At 42.4% G+C, this 14,627-nt stretch overlaps 1 protein-coding gene and 1 non-coding gene across 10 annotated transcripts in view; both read left to right on the top strand.

The window, feature by feature from the left end:
- Positions 1 to 468: 468 nt before the first annotated feature.
- The window catches only part of KMT2E (lysine methyltransferase 2E (inactive)), an 83,764-nt gene continuing 69,605 nt past the window's right edge, over positions 469 to 14,627 (top strand). For 6 of the 9 annotated variants that reach the window (XM_051849697.2, XM_051849696.2, XM_070071171.1 and 3 more), the window contains exon 1: positions 662 to 799. The gene's annotated coding sequence lies outside the window, so the exon portion shown is untranslated. Of the gene's footprint in view, positions 800 to 14,627 lie in introns of all 9 variants that reach the window. The other 3 variants (XM_070071170.1, XM_017342740.3, XM_070071173.1) reach the window with 2 other exon arrangements.
- On the top strand, positions 13,980 to 14,082 carry LOC127491887 (U6 spliceosomal RNA). Its single transcript, XR_007920819.1, has one exon. It is a non-coding gene; the product is annotated as a U6 spliceosomal RNA (small nuclear RNA).

The raw sequence follows: 14,627 nt of genomic DNA, 5'->3' as shown, positions 1-14,627 counted from the left end.
AGTAGGGGGAGCCCGGGACTGAGGTGGTTTTGGGGGTGGGGGATAGCGCAGCGCTTTCGGGGGAGTGTCGGGACGGGGTCGTTCCCAGGCCCGACTGTCATCCAACTTCCACCCAGTTGCTGCCGGCCCAGGCTCCCCCTAGATCCAACCTGGAGCGGACCGGGGTGAAGCCTCCATCCCACCCGATACCGAAACTTCCCCAGACCTTCGGTGAATTGTCGAATGGCTCTGTCGTGAAAAAGACGGAGATCCTGCCCACTTCACCGCCTCCAGTTTGCTACTACTGCCTTTGCGCCTCGGCGGAGAGGCAACAGCGGGCGGCAGCCCACAAGCAAAATGGCGGCGGGCGGCTTCGTCCCCTCCCCCTCTGCCCCTGCGGAGCGGGGCGGGCGGGCCCCGTGCACTTGCCGCCGCCGCGGCCGCCGCCGCCGCCGCCGCGGCCGCCGCCGCCGTCGCCGCCATTTTCCCAGAGCGAGAGGCAGTGACACTGAGCGGGCGCAGGGGGCCGAGTCGGAGACCTTGCCTGAGTTCGGGAGCGGCCACAGAGGGGGTACAGACACTCGGAGCAGCCTCGCCGTCGCCTCTGCGTTCCTGTGGACTGCCTGGGTGCCCCCTCCCCGACTCCTCGGTTCCTGACGAAGAGGCTGCGCGCTGCTCTTTGGGGAGGGGGTGTGTGGAGCCTGGTCCTGTGTCCGCAGTGGCTGCTGTCGGGGGGTCGCCTGGCCGCGGAGGTGTGGAGAGACTCCTTGGGGGTCGAGCACATAACGGGGTTCGGGTGTCTGGTGTGTGAACATCACAGGTCAGTGCCTGTCGTCTCTGTGGGAGTTCATGGGGTTTGCAGGGTGGGGGGATTGGTGTGACGAGGGGGTCGGGGGGCTTCCCATCTTTATCCGTGGGGAGCCGGGAGTCGACGTTGACTCTGGGGTGTCTTTGGCGGGGCAGGACGTTGCTGGTTGAAGCCGAATACATCCTTTCTCTTTCCTGTCCCTGGAAAGGGAGCATTATGGCGGGTTTTAGGGTAGGGGCCGGGGAAACTGGCAGTTAAACCCCCTTGGGAGTGGGAGTTAGGGAGGGGGCGCACTCCTGGGCGGCAGCGGGTTAGGGCCGCCAGGCCGAGGAGGGAGGCTTGTGACTGTTAGCAGGGTTGGTGTCGAAGGGGTCCCGGGCACTGCCAGCGCGCTCCCTGTTCTCCACCGCGTCGGCTTCAGGTGCTGAGGAGCCACCCAGGCCCCGTTTTTCTTGGTCCATTTCGGAAGCGGACGTGTCCGGGATGCTGCTGGCGTCAATAGGCAGGGGGCTCAGAGAACGCCCTGGGCATCTCTCTTTGTGGGCGAGCGGGCGGGCGAGCGGGCGAGACAGCTCCTCATCCTCTCCGGGAGCGGGTGAACCCGCCCCTGAGGTGGTCACCCCAGTACCCAGCCCTCCCAGTCTCCTCCCCCACTCCTCTCGCAGTGCCGCCGTCCTTTCCCCGTGCGGGAGCCTGAGAATCCACAATATGGCTCATTTCAGAAAAGCTTATTTTGACCAAGGCATTGGCACAAACACCGTGGCAGCAGACACAGAAGAGAAACAAACGGTTCCCTGTACAGGCAGCCGGGGGCGGGGGGCGAGCAGACAATCCCGAGCGCTCCGTGCCGCTGGTCGCCGGGCCGCCGCGCTCCGTCCTTGCTGCTGGAGGCCGCGGTGAGCTCGGAGACCAGCTGAACTGAACGCGAAATCGCTACAGTGGCATCCCGGGTGCACCCCGGCTGGCCCATTTCATCCCCTTTTTAAAGAGCTGGGAATAACGTAAGGTGTCTGGACTTGGCGGAGACCTCGTAGAGAATTCAGCGAGGTGCATGCAACTCTAGGCTGGAGACAGCAGTCCCTAATTGGAAAAAAGTCCTTGTTTTCCTCTTTAATTTCTGAGATGGGGAGTCAAAACTGTAATTTCCCTCTTTTGTCCTTTACAGATTCTAAAAATGGCGGCCCCAGGCTGATGTTGTGGTAATCTAATCAGCTCGGGTCCTCCACACCCCATGCAGTGCGTTTGTCTGCAGCATATTACAGGCTTATTATGTTTACATGAAAAGAGTGGGCTTTTTTCCTTGCCCAAGCCGTTTACAAAAAGGTGTTGATTTTACTGCAAATTGCAGTACTGTGTTTTAGTTGATTAATTTTATTGGTTTCTCTTGAGAGGCAAATGAAATGACACTACTTTTGAAAAAAAAATAAAAACACTCAGGTAGCCTTGGTAATTTCTGTAGTGTCAAGTAGGTGCGCTTAAACATTAAACAAATTTGGGGTAGCAGTGATAGTTTTGTTTGGTTTAATCCAACCATCTTTTATTTAACATACCGAAGTAAATTTAAATGTTTAAGTGCAACCTGTTTTGTATGATTACATGTTTTAATCTAGGATAAAACATTTCTCATCAACTCTTGGCCGATTTTGTGAATTTTGGTTCTTGTATTCTGTTTCAGATTAGATTTTAGGTAGCTATACCAACAAGCCTGAACCTGTTACTTCACTGGTATAAAGATGCTGTTCTTTCCACTCTTGTATTTTGCATCCATTTTCCTGTTTATGCTTTCTATAAGAATTTTCAAAGTTGTTTTGTATTTGGTAAAGTGAAGGAAGCTGCATGTTTCTAAAATTGCCTTATAGCATACTATCATCATTATGTAAGTAAAAAGTAAGGCTTTGGCTCTTGATTCCCTTCCTCTCCCTTCCCCCATGCCCATTTTCCTATTATGGGATTCTGGAGTCCGGAGTTTAGTCTGTTTTAATAGATATTAAATAAAAGCATTACTGTAATAGGGTCTTGAATCCTTTTTTTTTTTCTATTTTCAGAATCTTATAGACTGAGGCTGAAAATTAAATGGTGTCAGGTGTCATTCAGCTGTATTTTTGAAAGTGTGAATGATTGGAAATTATTTCTGTAGTGGGAGGTTGATCTTCTTTTTAGGCTGAACTACATAGTGAGATATGAGTGGGCCATTAATGGCTTTTAATGACCATTCTGATTGTGTAGCAACTGAAAGATGAGTACCTTTCAATCCAGTAGTACTTAAGAAGGTTGGAGAGCATACTCCCTTTCATGATTCTCTTATTCCATTGTAAATAGTTGAGAGTGAATTTAGTTCATATGTTGAATATATTAACTAGTTTATGAAAAGATTCTAGTCTGCAGAATAATTGCAGGAATAACTGGTTTAGGAATTTTGCTTTGAACCATTGAGTTTCATCATGGAAGATTGAGCACAGCCTTACTTGGAATCTTTGAAATATTTTATTATAAAATGAAATATTAATGGGTACTGGGTGAGTTTGTATAGGAATTTAGAATCAATAGTCTTATGTATTATGCTTTTGAGTAAGTCTAGATCCTTCACTCCTGCGGAAAACGCTGTGCATTTATTTTATGGACTAGATGGATGAGATCTGTGGTTCATAAGAAGGTTAGTCCTTTAATCTTAATATCCCCGTGTATGAAATCAGTGTATTCTTTTAAGTTTGATTTGTATAGCCATAGGAAGGAACATTGTCTATGCCCATGTTTTTCTTGATAGTGACCTTGGTCAGTTCTAGATGTATAAGGCAGTTGGACTTATTTGGCTTCAAATAAAATACCAAGTTTGTGATAGTAAGAAAAGCTGCTTCAGTCTACTAACCTTCTTCATACTGGCTTGCTTCATTATTGCTTTGGGGTTGGTTTGTTTGTTTGTTTTGATGTTTTAGCAAAATGAGATGCCTTTTTTTTAAGAGAGAGAGTGTTATACCTTATTTTAAGTTGTTACTTAATAAATACCATGGCTATAGATGTTTATTTTTATCAATCCACTGTGCATGTTTTAAGTTTGGACTGTGGAGGCAAATTTATTAAAAGGTTAGGCGTGATTTTTGTTCCCAGAGAGTTTTAGAAACCTTTGGTCTCTTGGGGGAAAAACTCATCAAATGGTCTTTGTTCTGAGGGTAGCTGAGTTTGAGGGATTACTTGTTTATCTGTTTAAGTGGATTTGTAGGAAACCATAATGTAATTGGAAAGTAAATTTTATTTTTAGAGACTACATTTTGATCATACTTCCCTTTTGTTGTCAGTGTAAATTAATGGATCCCTTTGATCCCTATTTAAGTTTAGAACCTCTACAGATGTCCTTTTCCTTTCAACACTATAGGACCATCATAATTCTCTTGAAATTTTGGCTTGTCTGATTTCTCTCGCAATGTCCACCCAGAGAATCTTTGCCATATATACCACAGTAAGCCCTGGGAATTCTTCAATCTAAAAATGAGGAAGTGGGAAGAAAAACTAATTAATAATTAGGAGAAATTCTTCCCCTCAACACATACCTCAGTTGTCTTAGGGAAATTATAACATCTTAAACTGGTTTCTTAACTTCCAAGAATCATGCGTCTATTTTCATGTATCAATCTCTTAAAAAAACCTGTGATTTTTAAAGCTCTGCTTTTCTGGAAGTTACTACTGGAACTTAAATGTGTATTACCATAATAATGTGTTTAAAATGTGTAAAACTAACAGAACTTTTAAGAGCCATCAAAACTGCTTGGGAAATATTAGTATGCAGTTTTTTAAAAAGATACTACACTCATTATTTTAAAACCTTTTAAAAAGGTATAATAGCTTTTATCTCTAAAGATATTAACATATGGTAGGTGCTTAGTTTTTGTTGAATTTAAAGCTTTTGTTTAAGAGAACACATTTACATCTTTTTTTTAAATGGCTCTCTTTTTATGATTTATTCATTCATTTGAAAGGCAGAGTTACAAGAGAGGCAGAGAGAGAGAAAGAAAGAGAAAGGTCTTCCACCTGCTGGTTCACTCCCCAGATGACCCCAATGGCCAGAGCTGTGCCCACCCAAAGCCAGGAGCCAGGAGCTTCTTCTAGGTCTCCCACATGGGTGCAGGGGCCCAAGTCCTTGGGCCATCCTGGGCTGCTTTCCCAGACCATAGCAGAGAGCTGGATCAGAAGTGGAGCAGCGGGACTGGAGCCAGAAATGGATGCTGGCACTGTAGGCCGTGGCTTTACCCACTACGGCACAGTGCTGGCCCCACATTTACATCTTAAATATTTAGAATGAACCAGATTGATCTTCATCATGTGTTAGAATAAATGTTAAATCCTTGTGTTCTATGAGACTTTTTAAAATTCAGTATATAATTATTTTAATTTTACAGTAAAATTTTTTTTGTTGACTGGCCAAATAATAATGATCTATTTGAAATATTACTGTATGACTGCTACTAGCTTTTATATTGAATTTAAAATTGGAGTGGCTAAAATTTATTTCTGTTTTGCAATGCACAGATATTGGAAGGAACCTATATTAAAATGGTAATTTTTGTGTTACTTACCATTTTATTTTACTGAAGAGCAATATTTTTGGTTGAATTTTACTCTATACACTAAATTTGAAGTAGATGATGTTTAAAAAATCTTACTGCTGTTATTAAGCAGTGGATCTTTTATAAAGATTAGAAATTAAATCATATTATGAGTGCAAAGTCATTAGTTTTTGTTGTTGTGAACTTCAGTGCTAAGTGTTTCACTACGAGTCAAATGATGGGAGTGTACATATGACCTCTTGCTTCAGACCCCATGTCCCTTATTGGAGTATCTGGGTTCAATCCCTGGCTCTTGCTCCTGACTCCAGCTTCCTTTCAGCCAGTGTGGACCCTGAGAGGCAGTGGTGATGGCTCAAGAAATTGGATCCCCACAACCATGTAGGAGACCTGCATTGAGTTCCTGGCTCTGGTCCCAGCTCAGCTCCAACCATTTTGGGCATTTGGAAAGTGAAGCAATTGGATGAGGACTTGCTGTTTGTCTGTGTTTGTCTCTTTCTGCTTCTCCGATAAAATAGAAATTAAAAAACATAAGCTATGTCTCCTTTTTAAAAAAATAATAAGTTGATAAAGACTCAGACTAAGTAGGTTAGATCTTATTTGTTTCTTTAGGGGAGTGAGAAGTTGTTATTAGCCGTTGGTAACTAGGATGCTTTTCATTTACATAATAGGAAAAACAGTTTGTCTTACATTTCATTTGATCTACATTTTGTCCCCTCCTCCATGGACAGCTCATAAATTAAACATTTCCAGACAATTTAAGAAAGTCATAATGTTAGATGAATTTTAAAGCTTTATTGAAAATCTTATTTGATTGTTTACCAGAACTATGCTCTTTGGGATGTTGAACATTTTCCATGCCAACGTGCTAGGTCAACAAAGAATTCTTTTTTGTATGCATTGCATTAAGAAGCCATCAAAACAGACATTATACCTTTCAATGAATAAACAGTTAACCTATAATATGATAATTTAATGACTAAGCAAGAAATTATCTATCATTTTACATTAAAATATTTATTTTTGCATTTTTAAAGTGTCTTCAGTATGAACTATGGGTTTAAGAAAGGACCTGCATACATTGTCAACATGAGAAACAAAATGAATTATGTAGCTCTTCTATTTTTACAGTATTTGGTAAAGAAAGGTAAATTACTAGCAATTCTCAGATTGCATAATTTAGAGTTAACCCAGAGGAAGAAACATTCTTGGTCCTGAAGTTTAGTGTTGAAAAAGATGACACTGAGTAATCACACCTCTGTCATAGCTAACTTGTTTGCAGCAGTTAAGGTTTAAACCTGTCATAGAGAGTTGCAGTGTGTCAATGAGATTGCATTAGTTTTTGATTTGTGATGTTTATAATTTTAAAGGTCACATAATTAAGTTGTATAACATTTTTTCTGAGATTAAAAAATATTTAATTTTTAAGGATAGGTTGAGTTTTGTGTTCAAAGGTCATTCCAAACATTGAAGATTTAAATAGAATTTACCCTAGTACATTATTTTAAACCAGATTTAAATAAATATAAAAATCAGGGTCAAGCAGTGGTTAAGCCACCTTGGGATGCCCACATCCCACATAGAATGCCTGGGTTGAAGTCCTGCCTCCATTTCTAATCCTGCTTCCTGCTGATGTGCATCCTGAAAGGCTCAAGTATTTGGGTCTGTGCTACCCACACAGGAGACCTGGTTAGAGTTCATGGTCTTGGCTTTGGCCTGGCCCAGCCCTGGCTGTTCAAGGTGTTTGAGGAGTGAACCAGCATTTGCAAGTTCTCTCTCTCTCTCTCTCTCTCTCTCTCTCCCTCTCTCCCTCCCTCCCTCCCTCTCCCTCTCCCTCCCTCCCTGAATTTCAAATAAATAAGTTAAACGGGAAAAAAATGTTTTCTTACTGTTTTGTCTAAGAATAAGGTCAAACAGGGTTAGTAGTTTTAACAAAAAGTGAGGAATGTAAAGAGAGACACTTAAGATATTGTCAGAAAAACTCAGCTTTGGCTTTCAGAGGTTCACAGATAAGGAGAATGTATATGAGAAAAATACTGTCTTCTGATATTTTTGTTGTTTCACAGACAAACCTAATAGTTTCTGTTTGAGTTTATAGAGACATTTTGAATTCCTTTATTTTTTTTCCTTTTTTTTTTTTTTTTTTTTTTTTTTTTTTTTTTTGACAGAGTTAGCGAGAGAGAGAGAAAGGTCTTCCTTTTTCCGTTGGTTCACCCCCCCCAAGTGGCCACTACAGCCTGTGTGTTGCTGCCAGCGTGCTGCGCCAATCTGAAGCCAGGAGCCAGGCACTTCCTGGTCTCCCATGCGGGTGCAGGGCTCAAGGACCTGGGCCATTCTCCACTGTACTCCTGGGCCACAGCAGAGAGCTGGCCAGGAAGAGGAGCAACCAGGACAGAATCCGGTGCCCCAGCCGGGACTAGAACCCGGGGTGCCGGCGCCACAGGCAGAGGGATTAGCCTAGTGAGCTGTGGCATTGGCCCATTTTTCTTTATATATCATTTAAAGAAAGACAAAGTTCAGGAATTTGAAAGCCCATTTCCTCTTTATGAAATGGCAGAGATGGGAAGGTTCCTTTTTGAAAATATTTATTTGAAAAGGAGGGAGGAAGAGAGAGAAGAAAAAGAAATTTTCCATTCACTGATTCACTTCCCAAATGGCTGCAACAGCCAGGTGAGGAGCCAGAAGGCTGTCTGGAGTCCCAAGTTCTTTTTATTTTAAGATTTTATTTATTTCAAAGGCAGAGTTACAGGGAGTCAGAGGCAGAGAGAGAAAGGTCTTCCATCAGCTGGTTCACTCCCCAGATGGCCCCAACGGCCAGAGCTGTGCCCATCCAAAGCCAGGAGACAGGAGCTTCTTCTGGGTCTCCCACATGGGTGCGGGGCCCAAGTCCTTGGGCCATCCTGGGCTGCTTTCCCAGGCCATAGCAGAGAGCTGGATTGAAAGTAGAGCAACTGGGACTTGAGCCAGCGCCCATATGGATGTCAGTGCCGCAGGCAGCAGTTTTACCTGCTATGCCACAATGCTGGCCCAGAGCCCAAGTTCTTAAGCCATTTGCTGTCTCCCCAGGTGCATTAACAGGAAGTTGTATGGGCAGCAGAGCAGTTGGGACTGTAACTGGCACTCTATGGGGTGCCGGTCCCATGGGAAGGCCTTGTGATTCATTTGAATGATTAGGACTGTGTTCTAGTAGCCAGTAAGTTGATGAGGGCTTGTGGTTGGTCTTATACATTTGTTACTCTTGTCCAGAAAGTAAGATTGTTCCTTTTGGAGTTACTTGTTATTCTGCTTCTCTCTAAGTGAAGTTGCTTAATTGATCAAATTATATTACATCTTAAATTGTTAATCCTCACTTAAAGCAATATTTTTGAAACATAGATAAAAGATGAATTTGAGTGGCTACTATTTTCTGGCACTAAGGATACTAAGAGACAAGATTGTTCCTGCCTTTAGGAAGCTCTTAGTTTATTTCTGCCTCTAAAGCCTGCTGTTTTACAGTTTATATGGATGCAAGAAACAGAAATTGGTTATAGCTAAACTAAAGCACTTATAAAGCTATAGAGAAATTTCACAAAATTTATTTGAAAAAAGTTCAGATGGGCTTCACAGGAATTAGCAAGGTGTCAGAGAAGCCACTGTTCTTTCTGCATCTTGATCCCTCAAATTAGCTATGACACATTAGGGAGATGGTTTGGGCAGGGTGGGTATTTATGATAAGTGGAGAGGTGAATTTCCTTGAATGGATAGCAAGTGAAAGACACTTCTGATTCACTTGAAAACAATTGCTTGCTTGCTTGCTTTCTTAAGACTTTATGTATTTATTTGAGAGGCAGAGTTACAGAGAGGGAGAGACAGAGAGATCTTCTACCTGTTTGTTCACTCCCCAAATGGCTGCAAAGGCCGAAGTTGGGCCCATTTGAAGCCAGGAGCTTCTTCTGGGTCTCCCACATGGGTCCAGGGGCCCAAGCACTTGGGCTATCTTCTACTGCTTTCTCAGGCCACAAGCAGAGAGCTGAACTGGAAGAAGAGCAGGTAGAACACAAACCAGTGCCCATATAAAACACTGGTGCTGCAGGCAGAGGCTTAACCCTACAGCGCTGGCTCCTGATAGTGATATTTTAAATTGAAAATACAATATTTCTGTATTTATTAAGATATATTATTATGTAAATATATATTAAAATGTTTACCCATGTTAACTGATTTTGATGAACTTACAAACTTCTAGCCCCTGTTTTATAGATAGATAGATCCAAAATTATTAATCAAAAGTGGATGGGCTCATACTATATTCTGTAGCTCTCTTTTTCTTTCATGTAATATTTGGAAAGTTAAAAATGCTGCTTTAGAATATGACTCCATAGTTTATTCAGTGGTGTTTAGTAGGAAAGACTCCCTGATGAAAAGACAATTTCAAGTGATTCTGGGAACTCAGCAGATTGACTCAAGATCTAATAACCTTTGATACCTTTTTTTTAAAAAAAGATTTATTTATTTATTTGAAAGAGTTACACAGAGGAAAGGCGAGGCAGAGAGAGAGAGAGGTGGAGGGGGGCGGTCTTCCATCTGTTGATTAACTCCCCAATTGGCTGCAATGGTCGGAGCTGTACCAATCCAAAACCAGGAGCCAGAAAATTCATCTGGGTCTCCCACGTGGGTACAGGGGCCCAAGGACTTGGGCCATCTTCCGCTGCTTTCTTAGGAACATTACCAGGGAGCAGGATTGACAGTGGAGCATCTGGGATTTGAACCAGCACTGATATAGGATGCTAGTATTGCAGGCTGTGGCTTGACCTGCTGTATCACAATGCTGACCCCTTATGTATAATTTAAAAAAATTAATTTGAGGACCAGAATCGTGGCATACCAAGTAAAGTTGCTGCCTGTGACACCGGCATCCCAAGAGTGCTGGTTCAAGTCCTGGCTGCTCCTCTTCCAATATATTTTCCTGCTAATGTCTTGGGAAAAGCTGCGGAAGATGGCTTAAGTATTTGGGGCTCTGCTACCTCTGTGGGAAACTTGAATGGAGCTCCAGGCTCCAGGCTTCTGGCTTCAGCGTATCCTAATGTTGGCCGTTGTAGTGATCTGTGGACTCAACCAGTAAATGGAAGATCTTTGTCTCTCTCATCTTTTCTGTCTCTGTAATGCTGACTTTCAAAATAAATAAATGTCTTTAAAAATTAATTTGTTGCCTTGCTGATTTTATAGGTTAAGTACTTAAAAATTAAGCTGTTCCTTTTTTTAGTTTTAATATTTTCATATTAAATTATTTTTTAAATTTTATTTATTTATTTGAAAGCAAGAGAGTTCCTATTAGCTGGTTCATTCTCCATATACCCTCAGTATCCTGGGAGCCAGAAATTCACTTTTGGTTCTTCCACAAGAGGTGGCAGGAACCCAATTACACTTGAGCTGTTATCACTGCCTCCCAACGTCTGCAATAGCGGAAAGCTGGAGTCAGGAACTGGATCCAGATATCAGACCCGGGCACTCTGATATGGGATGCAGACATCCTAACCAGCATCTTAATGCTAGGATAAACATCTGCCCCTGTGGTCAATATTTTAAGTGCACCTTGAATATTAAGCTTTTTCTTATAGTAATAGAATTACTGTTCTTTCACTTTTTTTTTTTTTTAAGATTTTTATGTATTTACTTGAAAGTCAGAGTTACACACAGAGAGGAGGAGAGGCAGAGAGAGAGGTCTTCCATCCACTGGTTCACTCTCCAGATGGCTGCAATGGCTGGAGCTGCGCCGATCCGGAGCCAGGAGCTTCTTCCGGGTCTCCTCCGTGGGTGCAGGGGCCCAAGGACTGGGGCCGTCTTCTGCTTTCCCAGGTCATAGCAGAGAGCTGGATCAGAAGAAGAGCAGCCGCAACTCAAACCTGTGCTTTAGCCTGCTGCACCACAGCACCATTCCCTCACTTTTTTTTTTTTTTTTTTTTTAAGATTTATTTTATTTATTTGAAAGGCAGAGTTACAGAGAGAGGTAGAGACAGAGACAAAAAGATCTTCCATCTGCTAATTCGTTCTCCAAATGGCTGCAATGGCTGGAGCTTAGCTAGTCTGAAGCCAGGTGCCAGGAGCTTCTTCTGAGTCTCCCATGTGGGTGTGGGGGTCCAAGCACTTGTGTCATCTTCCACTGCTTTTCCAGATGCACTACCAAGGAGCTGGATTGGAAGTGCAGCAGCCAGGACTGAAACTGGCTCCAGGCACCAGTGGTGCAGACAGGGCTTCAATCCATTGTACCACAGCACCAGCTCTTCTTTCACCTTTTGAGCAGTCTCAGGGACCAGCAGTATTTGAACTAGAACTGATTAAATCATCATTGGACTCAATGGTGTGGTCTTCTAAAAAAGCAAGACAACGAACATTAATAAAGTGTCTACTATAAAGGTTTAAATATCTTAGTCTGAACATTAATTTTCCAAAAGAGATTTTAACCATTTTCCATGAGTGGCCTAGAGAGACACACATTTCTTAGGATTGTATAGCTAAGGAGTGACGGGTCAAAAATTTGAATCAGTCATTTGAGAAACTTTGGCTTTCTGTAGCTTTACATAAAGGACTAATTCGTGGTGAGGTAGTGTGAATAAGTAAATAATCAGAGGTAGTTAAGAAAATTGAGATACTCTTAATTACATGTTGGATTAAAAGCATTATAGTTGTGTTTATTGCTTATTTCTAAGCATAAATATAGCAGTATTGAGAATATAGTTTGTGTTCAATAAATAAGTTAAAGGAATGAATTTGAACTGATTTTGTTATATTTTGAAATAATAGAATAGTTGTGATAATTGGGGGCAGGGAGTTGCTTAAATGACAGTGATAATTTCTCCCATTCTTTTGAGATAAGATACTCAGAACTTGTTGGTAATAAGCAGAAAGGTTTGTTGATTGTTGTAAGTTATTCAGATGATGATGATGATGATAGTAAGGCTTTGTGGAGACTGAGAAAGAATGAATCTTAAACACTGGGGAGGCACAAAAGACTAGGTGACAATGTAATAGAAGACTAGAGGAAACTAGGATTAAAAGAACTGAGAGGGGCTGGCACTGTGCCTCACTTGGTTAATCTTCTGCCTGCGGTGCCGGCATCCCATATGGGCGCTGGGTTCTAGTCCCAGTTGCTCCTCTTCCAGTCCAGTTCTCTGCTGTGGCCCGGGAGGGCAGTGGAGGATGGCCCAAGTGCTTGGGCCCTGCACCGGCATGGGAGACCAGGAAGAAACACCCGGCTCCTGGCTTCAGATCGGTGCAGCACCAGCCGTAGCAGCTGTTTGGGGAGTGAACCAACAGAAGGAAGACCTTTCTCTCTGTCTCTCTTTTCTCACTGTCTATAACTCTACTTGTCAAATAAATTGGAAAAAAAAAAAAAAAGAACTGAGAGAATATGATACTAATTTAAAAAAAGGAATAGAAAAAGGTAGTTGGGTATTATCATATAGGTGGCTGGGAATAGAACTGAAATAGGAATGAATAAATACAAGATTGATGGGAGACTAATAATGGGAAGACTAATAATGTAGCCTTGGGGATAGCTACATTAGTAACATTCTTCAGTGCCAGATTTTGTTTTTAAAGATATGTTCATGTTCATCTCAAGGGAACAGGTGGTTTATTCAATACTAACAAGTAACTATATTAGCCACCAAATTCTGAAGTTTGAGAGCTAATATACAGATATCTGTGGGATAAGGTTGATCCAAATAAATCAAATAGCTGTTTCAAAAATAGTATGTGTCAAAACATAGACTAGGGGCCAACAATCTGGTGTAATGGGTTAAGCCACTGCCTGCAATACCTGCATCCCATAGAGATGCTGGTTCGAGTCCTGGCTGCTATGCCTCTGATGCAGCTGATGCTCCTGGGAAAGCATCAGAGGATGGCCCAAGTCCTTGGGTCCCTGTCACCCATGACGGAGACCCACATGAACCTCCTAGCTCTGGCCTGGCCCAGCCTTTACTGTTGCAGCCATGTGGGGAGTGGACCAGCAGATGGAGAATTGAGCACTCTCTCTCGCTCTTTCTATCCCTCTCCCTCTCCCTCTCCTTCACCCTCTCCTCCCACCAACCCTGTAACTCTTTCAAATAAGTAAATAAATCTTTAAAAACCACAGACTAGTAGTTAAAAAGACATGTAATACATTCTTTGGGAGGTTAAGAAAAAAGATTTATGTAGGACAGATGTTATAGCTGGAACAGTCTTTTGAGATAACCTAGTTAAAGTTTTGTTTACCATGGAAGAAACTGTTCTAAGGAAGGTATACCAAAGCTAGTTTTATGGCACAATGTCCAAGTTGGAAAGTTGAGATGGCTTCAAGGAAGCATTGTCACTTAAATGGTCCTTATAAGGTTTAACAAGACTTTTTGGGTAGGAAAAGAGTGAAATTTGAAAGGGAAGGAACAAGGATATGCCAACAGTAGCAAAAAGGCTTGCATAATCAAAGAATGTATAAATGTATGTAAACATTATTTATATGGAACAAAGTTACCTGTTACAATTTCAAGATTAGGAACCTGACTGTAATTTGATCTACATTTTCTTTTAAACAGGACAACGTTATGAGGAAACTAGTGGCCTTTGAAGTGTAATATATATTCTGTCCAATGTTGTAAGCAATAATTCTAAAATAAAGCACTGAACTTCAGTGGCACTTACACTAAAGCTAGAATGATCCACAGAAGATTAGCATGACCCCTGTGCAAGGATAACATGCAGATTTATAAAGCATTCCATGTTTGTAAGGATTCTGAATTTTTTTTTTTTAAAGATTTTCTATTTGAAAGGCAGAACAACAGAGGGGGAGAAACAGAGAAAGAAATCTTCCATCCACTGATTCACTCCCCAAATGGCTAAAAAGCCAGCGCTGGGCCAGGCCAAAAGAAGAAGCCAGGAGTTCTATCCTGGTCTCCCACATGAATTGCAGGGTCCCAACTACTTGGGCCATCTTCCACTGCATTCCTAGGAACATTGGCAGGCAGGTAAATTGGAAGCACAGCAGCTGGAACTTGAACTGGGACTCCCACGCCAGTGTTGCAAGCAGCAGCTTAACCTGCTGCACCACAGTGCCAGCTCCTCTGAATATTTTCATCACAAAGAATTGATAAATGCTGGGGCCGGCGCCACGGCTCAATAGGCTAATCCTCCACCTTGCGGCGCCGGCACCCCGGGTTCTAGTCCCAAAGGCAAAAGGAAGACCTTTCTCTCTGTCTGTCTCTCTCACTATCCACTCTGCCTGTCAAAAAAAAAAGTAACATGAAAAATTTGTTTTACTGGTCTGTTGTACT

This window comes from Oryctolagus cuniculus, chromosome 3 (assembly GCF_964237555.1).
Source record: "Oryctolagus cuniculus chromosome 3, mOryCun1.1, whole genome shotgun sequence".
NCBI classification, from domain to species: Eukaryota; Metazoa; Chordata; class Mammalia; order Lagomorpha; family Leporidae; genus Oryctolagus; species Oryctolagus cuniculus.
The sequence above is the reverse complement of the archived record's forward strand: the minus strand, read 5'-3'. Positions and strand labels throughout refer to the sequence as shown.